The sequence below is a fragment of the Scyliorhinus torazame genome, chromosome 17 (assembly GCF_047496885.1).
Source record: "Scyliorhinus torazame isolate Kashiwa2021f chromosome 17, sScyTor2.1, whole genome shotgun sequence".
NCBI lineage: Eukaryota > Metazoa > Chordata > Chondrichthyes > Carcharhiniformes > Scyliorhinidae > Scyliorhinus > Scyliorhinus torazame.
Window position 1 is genome coordinate 24,884,874 of NC_092723.1, and position 17,606 is coordinate 24,902,479.

At 46.3% G+C, this 17,606-nt stretch overlaps 1 protein-coding gene across 5 annotated transcripts in view; it reads right to left on the reverse strand.

Moving 5' to 3' along the window:
• Window positions 1-17,606, reverse strand: part of foxp4 (forkhead box P4) — a 620,454-nt gene that overhangs the window by 159,596 nt on the left and 443,252 nt on the right. The gene's annotated exons all lie outside the window — the stretch shown is intronic.

The window sequence follows — 17,606 nt, forward strand, 5'->3', positions numbered from 1 at the left end:
CAGAATGTCCAATTGACCTAACAAGCACGTCTTTCGGGACTTGCGGGAGGAAACCGGAGCACCCGGAGGAAACCCACGCAGACACTGGGAGAACGTGCCGACTCCGCAGTTAAATTAAATCCATTTTAAAAGAAACAACTTTAGCTATATTTCTGGAGGGAGAAATGATTTGGGATGCAGGGAGAGGGATTGAAGGATAAACCTGTTTACCTCTTCCTCAATATCCTTCCATTGTTAATATAGATGTTGCTCCACATTGTTTGTTTATAGGACCACCAGGGAGACACAGCGAACGATTCTCAAAGCTTGGGTTCAATGTACTTTGTTCCTTTTAACAGATGGAGTGTCAAATAATAAGAGCCAGTGGCTCAGTACAAGTTATATTAAAATGTAATTCCACACTACCTCACTGACACACTCAGCACTCTCCACATCTGCCTGAAACTGGTTAATACAAATTATATATTAAAAAAATTTAAATTGCTAATCAAAATCCATCATCTTCTAATTGGTTTTCAATTAAGTGTAGCAATCCTACTAATTAAATCTTCACAGCTGTGACCCACTAATAGCACCTGACATCACTTCCTGTGCAAAACACAGCATTAGAGCCAGTTTTTTTTAAGGCCACTCATATTGCTGAATGGATTCATAGCTGTGAGCTGTCCATCTCACCTAAGTGACTGTTCTCCATGTGTGAGTGGGTTATTCCGACAGAGGATACATTCTTGTGGTGTGAAATTAAGGCCTGGTCTGCCTTCTTAGGTCGATGTAAAAGATCCAATGACTATTTGAAAAAGAGCAGTAAAATTCTTCCCAATCCAGGGCTGCCAAAAGCAATTTGACGGCCATTTACCTAGTGTGCCACTTGTGGGATCTTGCGCTGCACGCTTGTGCAGAAGTGAGAGCAAAATTAGAACTGGCTTCAAGGACTCTTAAAATAATCCACTGGTTATAAAATACTTTGGATATGCTGAGTTATTAAAATGCTAGCTTTGTCCAAATTCTGCCTTTGATCTTTGAATATTAATTTTCCTTTTGGAGCTATCGTGTTAGATGACAAAGTTTTTAAAAAAAAATTTAGAGTACCCAATTAATTTTTTCCAATTAAGGGGCAATTTAGCATAGCCAATCCACCCACCCAGCACATCTTTGGGCTGTGGGTGCGAAACCCCCGCAGACATGGGGAGAATGTGCGAACTCCACACGGAGAGCGGAGAGTGACCCAGAGCCGGGGTCGAACCTGGGACATCGGTGCCGTGAGGCAGCAGTGCTAACCATTGCGCCACCGTGTTGCCTTATTAGATGACAAAGTTAAAGAATCTAAATTAGGTTCAGCTCCTCGTTGCTCCATTTACAAATGTTGCTGTGATTCAAAAAGGGTTGGCACTTGCTCCTGTGATTCCAGGGTCAAAAGAGGTCACAGAGATCAAAGGGCAATGGAGTCTGTCCGAGGATAATGGAGTTTTATTGAGCTCTGATTTTAGGCTTATGCTATTATTTAGGAAAAAGAAATAAATATTGCATTTTGATAGCATCTTATTATCTCCAATGCATTGACTGCAAAATTGTGAAGTGCAGCTCTATTCTGTGCGTAACAAAGATCTCACGAACAGCAATGGGATGAATGGCTAGATAATCTGTACATTATTGGTTTGATTGAAGGAATGTTGATACCAGAACATCCTTGTTTATCCTCCAATCGTGTCATGGAATCTTTAACATCCATCCAAAGCAGTAGACAGAACTCTAATTTCATGCCACATCTTCAGGTTAGCACCTTGGTCAGTCAACGTTCCCTCAGAGACCTAGTGACTCAAAGTGACACACCTGATGGGTGTGCATGTTTCCTGGGGCCGGATTCTCCCAGCCCTGCGCTGGGCCGGAGAATCCCCGTGAACGGGTCATGCCGCCCAGACGCCGGCACGCGATTCTCCGCCATTGGCGCCGGTGTGGTTGGCGTGCTGCTGGTCGCGGGCCGCTCTGCACGGCTGGCCGGCCGATTCTCCGGCCCGGATGGGCCGAGCGGCCATCCGAAAAGAGCCGAGTCCCACCAGCGGCGTTCTAACCTGCTCTGGGCCAGCGGGACCTCGCCGTGTAAAGGTCGGGTGGCGGCCTGTTGGTGGCATGGGGGGTGGTGGTCGTCGGCCTGTTGGGGGGGGGGGGGGGGCGCGGTGGTGGTCGGCCTCTGGGCGCGGTGGGGGGGGGGGTGGCGGCCTGTGGGGGGGAGCGGGAGTCCGACCCCAGGGGGGGGGGCCTACGATGTGGCCCGGCCCATGATCGGGACCTACCGATCGGCGGGCCGGCCCCTGTGGCTGGGGGCCTCCTTTCCTACGCGCCGGCCCCTGCAGCCCTGCGCCATGTTGCGTCGGGGTCGGCGCATTGAAGGAGGCCACTGCGCATGCGCGCGTTGGCGCCGGCACCACTGTGCATGTCCTCGTTGGCGCAGCTGCGCATGCGCGGATCCCGCGGCGCCCAGTTTGCGCTGGGATCTGGAGTGGCACGAATCATTCCAGCGCTGTGCTGGCCCCCTATAAGGGCCAGAATTAGACGTGGGACCGACCCGTTCACGCCGTCATAAAACGCGACGGCGTGGACACTCTGCTGCGGGATTGGAGAATCCCTCCCCCGGTCTCTTAAGGTAGCAGAGCAGGTGGATACAATGGTTAAGAGGCATACTTGCCTTTATTAGCCGAGGCATAGAATTTAAGAGCAGGGAGGTTATGCTGGAACTGTATAAAATATTGGTTAGCCCACAAGTAGAGTATTGTGTGTAATTCTGGATTCCACATTGAGATACACTTTCCCAGACTGGGACTGGTGGGGATGTGGAGGGGTCTTTATTTGAAACTCATTTAATCCTGATGGCAGCTCTCCCTCATTTCAGTGACAGAGTAGCGGACTCTTCGAGGTCGAACATGCATAAGAGCCTGACTTAAACTGTGCCACAATAACATTTCCAATTCAAAATTAGATGTCTTTATCTAAACTAAGTGGAATTAGCAGTTTGATTTCAATTGGCTTCGGGTCAAACAGTTTTACCTGTGAGTCGACGCACACTTGGAACTGGATTAAACTTAGACTAAATCCACTTCACGGAAGATCCTCGGAGTCTGAGACAAGAGGAGGGTTTCCTTTGGGATGGATTGGAACTCCCATTTGATACTGAAATGTCAAATGTGCCAGGGAGCCCAAATTTCAGGTCCCTCCTTTTCTTCAATGTTGAAACCAAACTTTTGAGGTGAGGCTAAATTAGGGAAGATATGTTTGAGGGACTGTGCTACGGGCTGCTCTCTAATCATTCCAAATACTCTCCGTGCATTGCGAATCAGTGCATTAATTTTGAACGGGTTCCTTTTCCACGATCGAGAATGAAAGGCCTGGTCTTCATCCACCCAAACTCGAGCTCTGGGGTTCCTTCCCTGAAATTGGGCCGAGGTGCAATCGTTGAACATGTGGGAATTGGGTGAGTTCAGAGTGAAGCCCATTTTATTCCCTATCAGATTTTACACTCCCTTGAAATTAACAGTGAGGGCAGATTATATCAGTAATTCCATCCCCCCCCCCCCCCCCCCCAAGAAAAACCCTTCCTAATGTTTAAATCTGCCAGCTCGAAGATCTGCACTCCTTGACAAATACAAAATGCGTAGTTCTAGCAGACAGGGCAAGGCTGAGGGAGAATGATGAAACCCTCTGGGATATTCAGAGTCAATCAGAGAGGTGACCTCTTCCTGAAATTCTCTCTCGCTCTCTCCAGCCACATTCATCGCAATCCTATTGTCAGATTAGTAACTCTCCTCAGAGTGAAGTTAGGACACATCTGACAGCCTCTAATTAGTAAACACCGTTAATGCAATTTGAGCTAATTAATTTTAAAATGCTTTTCAGTGCATTTCTAAATTAAAATGAACATAAACAATAGCTTATTTGTTTTAAACCAGTAAAACTGCTCTGCCCCTTGTCACTACTCAGTGAGCCTGGCTGGGAAGTGCGTGTGTGTGCATGTGGACTGGGCAACGACAGACTGACTTCAGCTCTCATACCTGCCCACGGTTCAATACCTGGCAGTCACTCATGGTTAGGGTTCATTCATCTTTATGTCGTTCACGTCCCTTTAACACTAGGGGCATCCCAGTACAGGCAGGGCAGGAGGTGGTTGGGTGGGGGGGGTTGTGTCGCAAACGCTGAAAACTCCTGGTTGGGGCCGAGCAGAGACCAATAAGGTGAGGTACCAGAGACAGCCTCATCTTGGGAAGACTGACAGTAACACAAATGGATATCAGAAGCCGTAATTTCGAGGCAACCGGGTCTATGAATCCATCAAAGTTCCTCTCGCTAGTGGGTGCACTAGCTCGATGCACATTCCTTCCCTGCCTGTTCCACACCAACAATCCTTTTTAAATTACTGAACCAGCTCAAGTTGAGTCTTTCGCTGCAAGTCACATTCTGTGACAGACGGGCAGATTTTCATGCATCATCTTGCCCATCATTGGGCATTTGAAACTTGTGAATTGCAGCATTCCTCTGCAACGTTGTCTGCCTGTAGCATGGCGCCATACACACCTCCACAGTTACTGAGCAAGAAAGAGAATGATGTGTGTCCCACGGTGAATTGAGATCTGAATTGAACGCTGCAGCAGAGAAACTGTGCTGGAGATTGGTCTCTGATTATTCCCAGGAATGAGGTGCGATTTTGAGGCAGAAATGCACCTTCTGGGGAGGGGTGAGGCACTCACATGGATGGCTTCATAGGTCGAATGAGACTCCCATCATTCCACCTGGTTCCACTAGAGGACAGACTGACATCAAAATGCATCAACGGCAGAATGAAGACAGGTCAGAGACACAGCAAGTTCTCCGATGGTGACACCAATGACACAGTCAAAATCAAGATACGCAACACCTTAAACCTATAGGTGTGTCTGGAGAGCATTCATTTCACAAAAATCTTCTTGCAAAGTTATTCTAGCTTGTTTACAATGGGCCCTCATCGGGCAGCAACTCACCAACGATAGGCTGGGTCGGAATCAAAATACACAAAAAGGAGATCAAGCTGTCAGGGTAGGTGCCGCTTGGCTGGGTGGAAGTGTGTGTGCAACCTTGGAGGCAGAAGGTAGGTGGTCATGAGTTCAAATCCCACCCCAGACACTTGAGCACAAATTCCAGGCTGACACTAGCGCTGAGGGAGTGCTGCACTCTCAGAGGCGGAAGAGATCATAGATTATCATAGATTATCTTAGAATTATCATAGATTATCAGAGAATTTACAGTGCAGAAGGAAGCCATTCGGCCCATCGAGTCTGCACCGGCTCTTGGAAAGAGCACCCTACCCAAGGTCAACACCTCCACCCTATCCCCATAACCCAGTAACCCCACCCAACACTAAGGGCAATTTTGGACACTAAGGGCAATTTATCATGGCCAATCCATGATGATTCATGTAATTGGCAGGGGAATTCTCCCCAATGGCTGCACCAATATTTATACATCAATAAACACCATAAGAACATGGTTATTATCACATTGTTGTTTGTGGAATCTTACTGTGCAAAAACAAGCTGCCCAGTTTCCTACATTACAACAATGACTACGCTATGCAATTCATTAGCCGAAAAATACTTTGGGCCATCCAGTTATAAATGCAACTAGCTAATACCTTCACATGATTCATATTTCCAACAGGACAGTTCACTCCTACGCAGGATCACAGAATGGTTACTGTGCAGAAAGAGGCCATTCGGCCCATCGTTTCTGCGCCAGCTCTCCAGATGAGCATCAATGACTTAGTGCCATTCCTCTGTCTTTTCCCCGTAACCCCGAACATCGTTTCCATTCAAATAATCATCTAATGCCATCTTGAATGCCTCAATTGAACCTGCCTCCACCACACTTCCAGGCCGTGCATTCCAGACCCAAACCACTCGCTGTGTGAAAATGTTTTTCCTCACATCACATTTGCTTCTTTTCCAAATCACTTTGAATCTGAGCCTTCTCGTTCTTAATCCATTTACGAGGGGAACACTTTCTCCCTATTTACTCTGTCCAACCCTCTCATGATTTTGAACATCTCTATCATATCTCCTCTTAGCCTTCTTCTCTCCAAGCAGAACAGTCCCAACCTCGCCGATCTGTCCTCATAACTGAAGTTTCTCAACCCCGGAACCATTCTTGTCAACCTCCTCTGCACCCTCTCCACTGTGTTCACATCCTTCCTATAGTGTGGCACCCAGAACTGTACATAATACTCCAGCTGAGGACTAACTAGTGTCTTGCATAGGCTCAGCATAACCTTCTACTCTATGCCCCTATTAATGAAGCCCGGAATAGTATATGCTTTATTAACTGCTCTCTCCACCTGACCTGCCACATTTCATGATTATGCACATATACACCCAGGACCCCCTGCTCCTGCACCCTCTTAAGAATTTGTCCCCTTATTTTATATTGTCTCTCCATGTTCTTCTTACCAAAATGCATCACCTTAGACTTCTCCACATTGAACTTCATCTGCCACCTATCTGCCCAGTCCACCGACTTGTCTATGTCCTGTTGAAGTTCTACACTGTCCTCCTCACAGTTTAGTGCTTTCAAGTTTCCTATTATCCAGAAACTTTGAAACTGTGCACTGCACACCAGAATCAAGATCATTAATATATATATCAGTAAAAGCAAGAGCTCCAATACTGACCCTGGGGAACACCACTACAAACCTTCCTTCAGCCCAAAAAATATTCATTGACCATTACTGTCTGTTTCTTATTATTCAGCTAATTTTGTATCCATGTTGCTACTGCCCCTTTTACTCCATGACCTTTCTCACACGTCTGTTGTGTGGCACTGCATCGAATGCCTTCTGAAAGTCCATGTACACCACATCAACATCATTACCCTCATCAATCCTTTCTGTTACATCTTCAAAATACTCCAGCAAGTTAGTTAAACATGATTTATACATACTCCAGAAGCTTCTCCAGCACTGAGGTTGAACTGGCTGGCTTATAATTGCTTGAACAAACACGTCATGTTTGCAATACTCGGCAGCACGGTGGTGCAGTGGGTTAGCCCTGATGCCTCACGGCGCCGAGGTCCCAGGTTCGGTCCCAGCTCTGGGTCACTGTCCGTGTGGAGTTTGCACATTCTCCCCGTGTTTGTGTAGGTTTTGCCCCCACAACCCAAAGATGTGTAGGCTAGGTGGATTGGCCACGCTAAATTGCCCCTTAATTGGAAAAATGAATTGGGTAGTCTAAATTTATAATTTTTTTTAAATTTAAAAATGTTTGCAATATTCCAGTCTTCAAGAACCACCCCCGAGTACAGAGAAGACTGGAGGATTATGGCCAGTGTCCCTACAATTTCTATTCTGTGATGAACATAGAAATTGTTATATATTGTATTTTATATCAGTTGCAGTAAGGATTTTAAAAGCCTGGGTTAAGGTATATATTTGTTGCCAGTAATATTATTAAAGAACCTAGGTTAAGGTATCCAAACTGTGAGTCTGATAAAGTTGTAATGAAGAAGTCGTAAAAGGTAAGGTAAGCATGGCTTCTAACCATTTACTTGTTTACATATAGAGAGCTAATGGAACATTGTTATGATTGCTGGAGATTCCCTGGAGAGTAGATAATTTGAGGGGTTGTATTTGGTGCTAACTAAGCAGGTCATGTGACATCTCAGCGGCATATAGATAATGTAATTAATTGGAGGAGCCAGGTCTGTCTATAGTTTTGCAGTTTGCCATAGGATTTGAGTCTGACAAGACGGAAAGATTTTAAGTTGAACCGCAGTTTGGCCAAATGCTGCTAGGTTGAGCAGAAGAGTACACGTTCTACTCTTGAAAGGGCATCTCTCTCCAAAGTGTCTGCACAGCTAGGCAAGTAATCTGTTTGTTAACTTTGTTTATAAATGGGCAACACGGTGGTGCAGTAGTTAGCATTGCTGCCTCGCGGCGCTGAGGTGCCAGGTTCGATCCCAGCTCTGGGTCACTGTCCGTGTGGAGTTTGCACATTCTCCCTGTGTTTGGGTGAGTTTCACCCCCACAACCCAAAGATGTGCAGGGTAGGTGGATTGGCCACGCTAAATTGCCCCTTAATTGGAAAAATTTAATTGGGCACTCTAAATTTATTTTTTTAAAAAGGAACTTTGTTTATAAGTGGCATTTGAGCTGCATAGAGTTGCTTAATTAGAATTAGTAACAGGTGTAGAGAGTAAATTCCAGTTTTTTCCTTTTTTGTAAGAACTGTTTAACTGATAATTGTAAAACTATCCCTTTGACGTTAATGTGATTCTGTGTTTAAATTAAAGTTTGTTTTAACATAAAAGTTAACTTTTGGTCAGAGTCGTCACTCCTGGGGTAAAGTATCCTTTCCTCACAGTTTTACAAATTTTAAAAAAATGTTTGGGATTCTTGCCCAGTGTCCTAACAAATGTTGGGGCCTGGAACGGTATCCCAACAATCCTCACTTCCTTCAATATCCTTGGATGCATCATATCCGGTCCGGTGCCTTATCAGCTTTAAGTACCAAACGTTTACAACACTTCTTCCTCATCAATTTTGATCCTTCTTTGACAGAGTTTCCTTGTCTGTCACCATGGCCTGGGTGGAATCTACCTCCTTGGTAATGTTGGATGCAAAGTATTTATTTAATATTTCAGTTATGCTCCCTGCCTCTATGTATAAATCCCCTTTTTGGTCCCTAATCGGCCCTATTCCTCCTTTTACCACCCTTTTACTATTTATATTCCTATAAAAGACTTTGCGATTTCCCATTTATGTTTGCTGTCAGTCTTTTCTCACAACCCCTCGTTGCTTCTCTAATTTGCTTTTTCACCTCCCTTCTCAACCTTCTGTCTTCCTCTTGGTTCTCAATTGTATTTTCTACCTGACATGTGTCATAAGCAGACCTTTTTTTCCTTATCTTAATTTCAATCTCCTTTATTTAATCGAAGGAGCTCTGGATGTGTTTGCCCTACCTTTCCTTTTTGAAGGAATATATCTTGCTGCACTCAAATCATTTCTGTTTTGAAGTAAGCTCATTGTTCAACTAAAAGTTTTTCCCACCAACTTTAGTTACAGTCCAACCGGCCCAGCTCCATTCTTGCCCTATAGAAGTCGTCTCTCCCCCAGTTAATTATTCTGACTCTGGATTACCAATGCTCCTGTTTTACCGGCATCTTAATCTTTACGATACAATGATCACTGTCTCCTAAATGTTTTCCCACTTACACATGATCTACTTGACCAGGTCAAACAGTGCATCCTTTGTTGTTGGTCTGGACACATACTGCTGTAGAAGGTTTTCCTATACACCATCTGGGAACCTCTGTATCTCTCTGACCTTTACATTACCACTGTCCCATTCTTTGGGTAATTAAAGTCCCCCATTATAACTACTCTACAATGTTTGCATCTCTCAGTCATTTATTCCTCTACATCCTTCCCACTAGTTGGCTTTCTATAGACTTCACTGAGCAAAGTAATTGCACCCTTTTTAATCCTTAGCTCTAGCCATATTGAATCTGTCCTTGAACCCTCTGAGACATCCTCTTTCTCCAGCACTGTAATGTTCTCCTTAACCAATACCGCCACCCCTCCCCCTTTCCTATCTTTTTTGAACACCTTGTACTCAGGAATATTTAACACCCAGCCCTGTCCTTCCTTGAGCCAGGTCTCTGTTATCGCCACAACATCATGTTTCCACCCTGCAATCTGTGCCTTTAACTCTCCAATCTTATTTACTATACTCTGTGTATTCACATAAATGTACAGTAATCCTAATTTATACATTACTTTCTCCCTTACTCCAACCTCATCTCTTTACTTACTATTTTTTACACTCATGCTACATGTCTCTCCCACTATTTTGTGCATCCTAGTGTTCCTCTTTGACATTCTCTCTAGGTTCCCACACCCCTGTTAGTTTCAAACCCTCCCAACAGTGCTCACAAAACATCACGCAAGGAACTCAGTCCCCGCTCTGTTCAGGTGTAACCCCTCCAGCATGTACAGGTGCCACCTCCCCCAAGGCAGTCCCAGTGTCCCAGGAATCTAAAGCCCTCCCTCCTGCACCATCCTTCCAGCAGCACATTTATCAGTCTCACCTTCCTACTTTTGTTCTTTTTCCCTCAACCCTTCTTGGATTTAAGTTGGAAGGAATGTTTCCCTAAATACTAAACCAAACAGAGCAAAAGGCTCTCATTCTGTCCTTAATCAGTGTTGCGTTTGCTGATCTGAGTCCAGACAACATTCAAACGCAACAATTGGTTTAACATCCCTCGGTTAGGGAGAAAGAAAATCAACCGAAATTCCAACTTTTGGGGACAGTAATATTTGCATTAACTTGCATTCAGAAGGGGCATCTGCATTCCTCTAATTCTGTTGCCTGGGCCCCATGCTCAGGAATTTCCTCCTGACACCGCTCTTGCCTCTCTCTCTCTCTCTCCTCTTTAATAATACTCCTTAAAATCTACCGCGGTGACCAAGCTTTTAGTCATCTAACCTAACGGCTCATATTTTGTTTCATACTGTCCTCGCAAAGCTCTGAGAATGTTCTATTATGCTAAAGGTGCTATTTAAATGTAAATTGTTGTTAATGAGTGCTGGGATTAACATCCCTAAACAGTGAAAATCATAGTAAACAGTCTTACAACACCAGGTTAAAGTCCAACAGGTTTGTTTCGACTTTAACCTGGTGTTGTAAGACTTCTTACTGTGCTCACCCCAGTCCAACGCCGGCATCTCCACATCAGTGAAAATCATCACCACCCGCGGCAATTTCTATCTGGTTTCCAAGTGACACTTGCGAGTAAGAAGCACGTGTGGGTGAGGACAGGATGGGTCATATTGGTGACAATCGACACCAATAGACTGATGCTTGCACTGTCTATAACAATGGTAGCCATGATGTGGAGATGCCGGCGTTGGACTGGGGTGAGCACAGTAAGAAGTCTTGCAACACCAGGTTAAAGTCCAACAGGTTTGTTTCGATGTCACTAGCTTTCGGAGCCTGAGGAAGGAGCAGCACTCCGAAAGCTAGTGACATCGAAACAAACATGTTGGACTTTAACCTGGTGTTGCAAGACTTCTTACTATAACAATGGTGACTTGGGGGAAGGTCTCAGAGGGAGAGAGAGAGCGGGGTTTTATTCAACCCACCCTCCCCCATAACCAGAGTCAGTGACTTTCCTATAGCTGGTCAAAGGCAAAGGCAAAAAAGCTGAGAGGAGGTTGCAGATCATTTCATTGAAACTTGCAGCAGAAAAAGAGATCATTCAGCCCATTGCTCCTGTGCTGGTTCGTGAAAGAGCCCCCCAATTAATCCCACTCTGCGCTCTTTCCCAGCACCCAGCAGGTTTCTCATTTTCGCAGCACGGGTGGCGCAGTGGGTTAGCACTGCGACCTCTGGCGCCGAGGTCCCAGGTTCGATCCCGGCTCTGGGTCACTGTCCGTGTGGAAGTTTGCACATTCTCCCCGTGTTTGTGTGGGTTTCGCCCCCACAACCCAAAGATGTGCAGGGTAGGTGGATTGGCCACGCTAAATTGCCCCGTAATTGGAAATAAATGAATTGGGTACTCTAAATTTATTTTAAAACAGTTTCTCATTTTCAAGAATTCATCCCGTTCGGATCCCTTTCAAAAGAGGGAGCCTCTCCATCAGTCCATCTTTTGAAATCCAGATATTGTCATTAACCTTTCAAGTTTCAGCCAGTTTCGATTAGTTTGCAGCCTTTCGCAGTGCACTGATATTCAATTTCCCTCTGAATAACCCTCCCTGGCTGGTGATGAATATGGAATTCGTACATTCCACTTTCTTCTCTTCTTGGCTTCACTGTGTGTGTTTGTTTCTTTAAATAAATATTTATCCCATACCCCGACAGGTTACACACTGCCAAATCATCGGCAAATTTACTGCAAGCCACATATAGCCTCATATCCTGCCTGGGTCAGGCTTCATGCAGTCCAGCTATGCAGGCCTGTGCCAATCCGCATTCCACCCATTCAAACATTTTCTTCTGCTCAATGCTTGTTTCATTAGATCAGGAAATAAAAGAATCTTTTTATTAGAAAAACAGGCTTTAATCCATTACTAACAAAGTAAAGATGCAGGAAGAGATTGTTTTCACTATGGGTGGAATTTACTTTTCTGCTAGTGTGCCAACTGCGGATTCAGCTTTGCTTCCACTGGTAGCAACCTTCTTGCCGAGTGTGAAGGTTGTGAGTTCAAGTCCCAAGCAAGGACGTTATTCCTACATTACAACGGTGACTACACTTCAAAGAGAACTCCAGTGGCTGGAAAGCACTTTGGGATCGCCAGAGGCTATGAGAGGCGCTACATAAATGCAAATCTTATTTATTACGCTACCTGGACTAACACTTTTGGGGTGACTACAATGCTTAGGGAATGCCGCCCGAAAGGCAGGGTGTTAAGCCGAAGTCCGGTTGTCTGTTTGAGTGGCTCTTTCTGTTGTTGAAACATGAACTGTTAAGATAAAGGGCTTTATCTTGTGTCCATGGGGCTGGTTTAGCACACTGGGCTAAATAGCTGACTTTTAAAGCAGACCAAGGCAGGCCAGCAGAACGGCTCAATTCCCGTACCAGCCTCCCCGAACAGGCGCCGGAATGTGGCGACTAGGGGCTTGTCACAGTAACTTCATTTGAAGCCTACTTGTGACAATAAGCAATTTTTGTTTCATTTCAACGGTTCAGCAATCGAAACGACAGCTCCCAGTTGTATTTTACAATTTCCCAGCCAGCACTGAGGTTCCATGTCCACGAGGCAGTGACTCACAGCCGGGAGATAACAATACTGCCACTGGCACTCGACTCTGCACTCCCCTCCCCCACCATATAGACCAGGCAGAATCCATCGCACAAGAGCCAAAACAAACAGAACCACTTCTGTTTGAAGAATGACGTTGAAATAAGAAAGTAGGAGCTAATATAGGGAAGCATAGGAATGTGGGACATGAAAAGACACAAACATGAGAGGCGGGAAAAGAGAAACAGATGGAGACTGGCAGTGAAAGGTTTGGGGGGGGGGGGGGGGGTGGCGGGAAGAGATGTAAAGAATGAATGGCTCCTGCTAAACTGCTGGAGTTTTGGTAGGAGCTGAGTGAGACCCCTGTTTAGAGGCAAAATGGTTTTGGTTAGAGTTCTGAAGTTACAGCGGCGAAGAGAGAGAAAGAGACTCATTGATGGGAAAAGAAGAGGAATATGATGGCGGAAGAGAAAGAAAATAGAAGTTGATGTGAGAGGAAGATACGAAAAGTGTAGCAAAGTCAGAAAGGGAAAATAAAGACTAATAAGAAAGGAGCAAAGAGTGGCAGTGAAAAAGAGAGTGGGAGATTGATAAAGCCAGAGAGAGAGAAAGAGAGTGCAACAGAGTGAGAAAAAAAGAGTAAATAAAAGCTGTTGAATAAGTGCAGAAAAGCAACACAGTGGGGAGCGTTGGTGAGACGGAGAGATTAGATGTTAGTGAGGAGACTGTGCAACTTTGAGAAAGAGAATAAAATATCTGAAGGAGCAGTGAGTATGGTTCTATCATTTCATAATTGTCTGGTGACTCATGGTGGAAAATATGCATATGTGTGCCTTGTTTATATGTGCGATTTGTTTGAGTTTGTATGTGTTTAAAACTGTGCAGTGTGTGTGACTTCGAGTGTGTGTGTGTGTCTGGGTGAATGAGTGTGCTTGAGTGTGTGTGTGTCTGGGTGTATGAGTGTGCTTGAGTGTGTGTGTGTCTGGGTGTATGTATATGTGTGTGTCTGGGTGTATGAGTTTAAATGTGTGTGTGTGTCTGGGAGAATGTGTAGGTGTGTGTCTGGATGAATGTGTGTGTGTTTCTGGCTGTGTGTGTGAATCTGGGTTTGTGTATGTGCCTGGGTGTGCATGTGTCTGGGGGTGTGTGTGTGTGTGTCTGGGGTGTGAGTATGTCTGGATGTGTATGTGTCTGGCTGTGTGTGTGTCTGGGTGCGTCAGTGTGTCTGGGTGTGTATGTGTCTGGATGTGTGTGTGTCTGGCTGTGTGTGTGTCTGGGTGCGTCAGTGTGTCTGGGTGTGTATGTGTCTGGATGTGTGTGTGTCTGGCTGTGTGTGTGTCTGGGTGTGTGAGTATCTCTGGGTGTGTACATGGCTGGATGTGTGTAAGTATGTCTGGGTGTGTGTGTGCCTGGGTGTGTGTGTGCCTGGGTGTGTATGCGTCTGGATGTGTGTGTGTCTGAGTGTGTATGTGTCTGGGTGTGTGTGTGCCTGGATGTGTGTGTGTCTGGGTGTGTGTGTGCCTGGATGTGTGTGTGTCTGGCTGTGTGTGTGTCTGGGTGTGTATGTGTCTGGCTGTGTCTGTGTCTGGCTGTGTGTGTGTCTGGCTGTGTGTGTGTCTGGATGTGTGTATGTGTCTGGCTGTGTGTGTGTCTGGCTGTGTGTGTGTCTGGGTGCGTCAGTGTGTCTGGGTGTGTATGTGTCTGGATGTGTGTAAGTATGTCTGGATGTGTGTGTGTCTGGGTGTGTGTGTGTCTGGGTGTGTGTGTGTCTGGATGTGTGTGTGTCTGGGTGTGTATGCGTCTGGATGTGTGTGGGCCTGAGTGTGTATGTGTCTGGATGTGTGTAAGTATGTCTGGATGTGGGTGTGTATGCGTCTGGATGTGTGTGTGTCTGGATGTGTGTGTGCCTGTATGTGTATGTGTCTGGATGTGTGTGTGTCTGGATGTGTGTGTGCCTGGATGTGTGTGTGTCTGGGTGTGTGTGTGTCTGGATGTGTGTGTGTCTGGGTGTGTATGTGTCTGGATGTGTGTGTGTCTGGATGTGTGTGTGCCTGGATGTGTGTGTGTCTGGGTGTGTGTGTGCCTGGGTGTGTGTGTGTCTGGGTGTGTATGCGTCTGGGTGTGTGTAAGTATGTCTGGATGTGTGTGTGTCTGGATGTGTATGTGTCTGGATGTGTGTGTGTCTGGGTGTGTGTGTGCCTGGATGTGTGTGTGTCTGGATGTGTGTGTGTCTGGGTGTGTGTGTGCCTGGATGTGTGTGTGTCTGGGTGTGTATGCGTATGGATGTGTGTGTGTCTGAGTGTGTATGTATCTGGATGTGTGTGTGTCTGGGTGTGTGTGTGCCTGGATGTGTGTGTGTCTGGGTGTGTGTGTGTCTGGATGTGTGTGTGTCTGGGTGTGTGTGTGTCTGGATGTGTGTGTGTGTCTGGCTGTGTGTATGTGTCTGGCTGTGTGTGTGTCTGGCTGTGTGTATGTGTCTGGCTGTGTGTATGTGTCTGGGTGTGTGTGTGTCTGGATGTGTGTGTGTCTGGGTGTGTGTGTGTCTGGATGTGTGTGTGTCTGGGTGTGTGTGTGTCTGAGTGTGTCAGGGTGTATGAATGTATCTGGGAGTACGAGTTTGCATATGTATCGGGATGTGTGAGTGTGTCAGGGTGTGTGAGTGTGTGAGGGTGTGTGTGTGTCTGGGTGCATGGTTGTGTCTGGGTGCATGGGTTTGTGTCTGGGTATGAGAGTGTGTGAGTTTGAGTGTATGCAGTGTGTCTGGATTGTGTGTGTGTGTGTGTCTTGATATATGAGTGAGTATGTGTAGTGTCGCAGTGTGTGAGGGTGTTGGGGTGTGTGAGTGTGCGTGAGCTTGAGTGTGTGCAGTGTGTCTGGGTGTATGAATGTTTCTGGGGGTTTGAGTATGTGTAGTATGTGAGTGTGTTGGAATGTGTGAGTGTGTCTGGGTGCATGCGTATGTTGGGGTGCAAGAGTGTGTCTGAGTGTATGAGTGTATGTGCCTGGGTGTGTAAGAACATCTGTGTGTGTGGGTTGTTTTTTATTCGTTCTTGGGATGTGGGTGTCGCTGGGCAGGCCAGCATTTGTTGCCCATCCCTAATTGCCGTTGAACTGAGTGGCTGGCTGGGTCATTTCAGTGGGGGATTGGGAGGGGGGTTAAGAGTCAACCACATTGCTGTGGATATGGAGTCACATGTAGGCCAGACCGGGTAAGGACGGCAGATTTCCTTCCCTGAAGGACATTAGTGAATGGGTTTTTGCGACATTCGGCAATGGTTTCATCATTAGACTTTTTAAAAATAAATATTTAGAGTGCCCAATATTTTTTCCAATTAAGGGGCAATTTAGCGTGGCCAATCCACCTAACCAGCACATCTTTGGGTTGTGGGGGTGAAACACACGCAGACAGGGGGAGAATGTGCAAACTCCATACGGACAGCGACCCAGGGCCTGGATTCGAACCCGGGTCCTCAGCGCCGCAGTCCCAGTGCTAACCACTGTGCCACCGTGCGCTGCCCTATCCTTAGACTTTTAATTCGAGATTTTTTTTAATTGAATTCAAATTTCAATGTCTTGCCATAGTGGGATTCAAACTCAGGGCCCCAGAGCATTACCCTGGCTTTCAGATTACTAGTCCAGTGACAATATCACTAGGCCACTGCCTCCCCTGGGCTATGTGACTGGGTGTATGAGTTTGTCTGGGTGTATGAGTTTGAGAATCTGCAGTGCGTGAGTGTGTCGCGATGCGAGTTGGTTGTGTGAGTGTGCCGAGGTGTGTGAATATGGCTGGATGTGTGTGTTGAGGTGTGTGATGTGTCAGAGTTTGTGAGTGTATGCAGTGTGTGTGACTTTGAGTGTGCGCAGTGTGTCTGGGTACTTGAGTGTGTCTGGGTGTATGAGTGTGTGTGTTCAGTGTGTCTGGGGGCAGCACGGTAACACAGTGGTTAGCACTGTTGCTTCACAGTGCCAGGGACACGGGTTTGATTCCCGCTTGGGTCACTGTCTGTGCGGAGTCTGCACGTGCGCCCCGTGTCTGCGCGGGTTTCTTCTGGGAGCTCCGCTTTCCTCCCACAAGTCCCAAAAGACGTGCTTGTTAGGTGAATTGGACATTCTGAATTCTCCCTCTGTGTACCCGAACAGGCGCCGGAATGTGCGACTAGGGGCTTTTCACAGTAACTTCATTGCAGTGTTAATGTAAGCCTACTTGTGACAATAATAAAGATTATTATTATATGTGTTGGAGTGTGTGAGTGTGTTGGAGTGTGTGGTTGATTGTGTGTGGATGTGTGAATGTGACTGGGTGAGTGAGTGTGTGTGGATGCGCGAGTGTGTCGGGGTGTGTCAGTGTGCCTGGGGTTATGAGTGTGAGCAGTGCATGTGAGTTGAGTGCGTGAGTGTGTCTGGGAGTGGGAGTGTGTCGGGGCATGCAAGTGTTTTTGGGTGTGTGACTGTGTCTGGGTCTATGAGTGTGTTCAGTGCATGTGAGTTTGAATGCACAAGGGTAGATACATAGGAGATAGGAGCAGGAGGAGGCCTTTTGGCCCTTTGAGCCTGCTCCGCCATTGATCACGATCATGGCTGGTCATCCAACTCAAGAGCCTAATTCTGCTTTCTCCCCATAGCCTTTGATCTCATTCTCCCCAAGTGCTATATCTAGCTGCCTCTTGAATATGTTCAGTGTTATGGCATCAACTACTTCCTGTGGTAATGAATTCCACAGACTCACCACTCTTTGGGTGAAGAAATTTCTCCTCATCTCTGTCGAAAATGGTTTACCCTGAATCCTCAGACTGTGACCCCTGTTTCTGGACGCACCCACCATTGGAAACATCTTCCCTGCATCCACCAT